General features: G+C 39.1%; 1 long non-coding RNA gene across 1 annotated transcript; it reads right to left on the reverse strand.

The window, feature by feature from the left end:
• Nucleotides 1–484: 484 nt before the first annotated feature.
• LOC136502238 (uncharacterized) lies at nucleotides 485–2,519 on the reverse strand. Its single transcript, XR_010770455.1, has 3 exons — nucleotides 2,469–2,519; nucleotides 2,280–2,386; nucleotides 485–783 (listed from the first exon to the last, which is right to left on the reverse strand). It is a non-coding gene; the product is annotated as an uncharacterized lncRNA (long non-coding RNA).
• Nucleotides 2,520–3,364: the final 845 nt, after the last annotated feature.

Below are 3,364 nucleotides of genomic sequence, written 5' to 3' on the forward strand. Positions count from 1 at the left end.
TATGCGTGCATATACATGCTCTCGATTGATCGCTTCATCAAATTAATAAAGCGTGACTTGGTGAAGGTTAGCTATTTTCTTTTCTATTCTTATCCAATCTTTGTAATATTGCTAATTGGTTAGTGTTCTTTGCTTACATGTATAGACACATATTTTTATCCTAATTAAGCTCCTGAACACTACTGATCTCATTGTCGTCTTTACTGATGTATGCATTAAGAAGTAAGGAATAGATATTCGTGGAGTTTGAAGTTAATGATTTAGTCTGTCTAGCGTAATATTTATTGTGTAAAAATGTTTTTGATAAAAACGTGCGTGCCGCACGTACATATTTGCTAGTTTAAGAAAAAAAAAAACCCAGTTTTTTCCGGGCCCGTTCGCCTCTAATTTAAGACGCCTCTTGAACTGGCCCGTCTTGTTAATCAAACAATAACGACGCATTGCATGTTGCATTGCGCGGGACTTGGTGCTGCAAGTGTAATTCATTTTCAGTTTCATATTTCTATTTAATGCTCAAAAGGCTCTGCATAGGCCTTACGTAATATTGCGCAGAGGAAATTAACAGTTGGAATCGCATGTCATCTTCCTTGCACACGACAACCATTCTGTCAGTAGCACAAGCCTAAGATTTACATCCTACACCTTTTTTTTTTTTTTACAACTCAACCATGAGTTAGCCCACTAGCTAAAAATTATATGCATCAGCACTTCCTTGTCACATTCAGTTTGCTGTCAGTATTGGCCGTTGTCGTGTACCCCCGTGCCCTCGGTCTTAATCATGCCCTGCAGCAATTGCAGAATAAATCATACTTGCTTCTTACCTCAAACAAAACAGGGTAAAAAAATTGTCTAATTGGTGCGTGCCCTTTTTTAAGGATTGAAAACTAAAAGTTACAAGGATTGACATTGTTGATTAAGTTCATCATACCCAAAACAGCTACACTTTGGTCGCTAGGTTATGTGATCGACAAAAAGGCTGGTCAAATGAATAAAATGGATTGCAAAGAACAGGCAAGTTGTAGATTACTTTGGTGCTCCCATTTAACACACTGAAGCATAAAAACATGCAGATGCATAAAAACGAATATATAAACCCCTGTGCCCTGTACCTCGTAATATACTGCATCATACTAATTATATTTCCCTAACGCACATCACTAAAATAATGTGATGTCATTTCGGTAAAAAAGAAAAGTATTGAGCATCAGCATCTAGAAGAAGCAATTATATTCACACATAAGAAACAGTAAAAAAAAGGGGTTCAAGTGACCACTTATTTAATCCATACCTCAGCTATTGGATATTCTAGAGAATGATTATGAAGTGCTTGAGTGCATTCTCATCATCAATAATCATTAAAAGAAAAGGAAATGCAAGCAGTTCAGGTAATTTTTAGATCATGTGAATGGATACAACAAAATGGGTCAGAATTCCATATTTCTCATGTGGTATCCTGATTCCTGTTTGTACTTGCCTGGTAATTACAATGAACTAGTGATGCACTTAACTCATTGCATTCATCAAGTCATGATTTTTTTTCTCGGTCTCCGCAGGAGATCTGCGTGTCATTTCATTAAGATAGAGAAATACAAGACATGCTGGATTTAGAAAGAAACCCAGCAAGCTGAAAAGACAAACACCACACACCCACCCTAACCGAAAAGGAAGGGGTCGAGGTGGCTCTATACATGACCAGGGTCATGAAATCAGAACCACGAAAAAAACAAGCTTAGTTCTCACCCATAAACCTCCCTCTCAATTACAACTACCATAAAAAACAAGTCTATTTAGAGCCAAAATCAATGTCCATTGAGCAAAAGTTGAAAAAAATCAAATTCAAACTGCAGCCTTCTACAACAAGATCAGTTTTGTGGGACTAAAAGCTAGCTAATTCCAGTTGAGCCGTATATAGTTTTTACAACTGCGGCCTGCCACAAATCAGACACGATAATTTGTTTGACAAAACAACCACCATAAGAGTGCTAACAAGACGGAGATTGCACTAAGTTCCTGATGGCTGAAAAAATTCCTAGCATGCTTTCAACATCCTTGATTGTCTTAAATTGTTGCAGTCAGTGCACACTAATATGAAAGTACTAGTGCTCAAGTAAGACTGGAAATAAGAGCTTTCAAGGACTTCACATTCACAAACACATTCCCCTTTTTTCTTTTCTTTTCTTTTCAGAAAGACAGTTGCAAGGTCGACAAGATAGACAGGTGACAGAAACTGAAACCCTAGCACATAGGGCAAACATGTTGCCAGAGGTAACCAAACTAACCTTCACATTTAGGGGAGATGTTGCTGGTTCTTCCATGCCTTGAGCTGAGCAGCAAGCTGAGCACACTTGTTTTTTGTTTCCTCCAGTTCATGCTCCAGATCTCCAATCTACAAAGAAGCAGCATTCAGCTCTGAACAGATAGATGACATTTTCATTTCACTTTTTAATGGCTCAACATGATATGCATACCGTCTGCTTCAACTGTGTATCTCGTTGTCGAAGCTCTTCACGCCTGTAAAAATATTTTTCAGTTTCAGGGTGCAATGAACCAGGGCAGGATGAGTTTAACAATACCTTGCAGAACCCAACCCCATGAACCGAAAATGTCGTTTAGCAGAAGGGTGTTTATGAGCACATATGTATCTTATAATTGGAATAGTACCGCAGCTAGTCAGGAAATCACTAAACCAACTAACCAAGATTAGCTGCAATTTTCTTTACCAAGAGCAGACAACTAAACTTCTACACGTCTGATTAGCTAGCTTGAAGTTACTATGCAGCAAATATGGCACAGAAGTTTATAATGTCCTTGAAAGTGCAATGAATATTTTGAGTTAATAGTGTTCCAAACCAAGTAAATACATCCTCACGTCATGTGTGTTTGCAAGGCAGGTCAGGGACCTTGATTTTCCAGAAATTTAAACATTATGCAGCAAGGGCAACAGAATCTACTAGTTGCTTCTATGGCTGGTGGTATCGTACTTAAGAAGTGTTCCAAAGGGCTTAATTCCCTGATCATCCTTGTTGCTTGGGAGCCTGGAAGCAAAGGAACGCTTGTGCTTTTGTGGGAGCTTGCCAGATGTTCAACCCTTTTATATAATGTGGCTGTGGAGGGCAGTTGTAGTGTCTGGCTGGTGGTACGGTCCTTCAGGAGCTCCTCATAAGGTCGCTCTCCCATGACCTTTAGGGTCTAGGATTCTAGGTAGGTTGTGAAGGTCCCAGTCGTATCCCTTGTTTCAAGGGCTAGTAAGGCAGGGTGTGTGTTGGGTTTTTGTAGGAGACCTCTTGACTCCTTGCCCGTTTTTTCCATACATTTTGTATGGTCTCTTTCTCTTACTTAATGAAATGACATGTAGTTCTTCTGC

The sequence above is a fragment of the Miscanthus floridulus genome, chromosome 13, assembly GCF_019320115.1.
Source record: "Miscanthus floridulus cultivar M001 chromosome 13, ASM1932011v1, whole genome shotgun sequence".
In the NCBI taxonomy this organism is placed as follows: Eukaryota; Viridiplantae; Streptophyta; class Magnoliopsida; order Poales; family Poaceae; genus Miscanthus; species Miscanthus floridulus.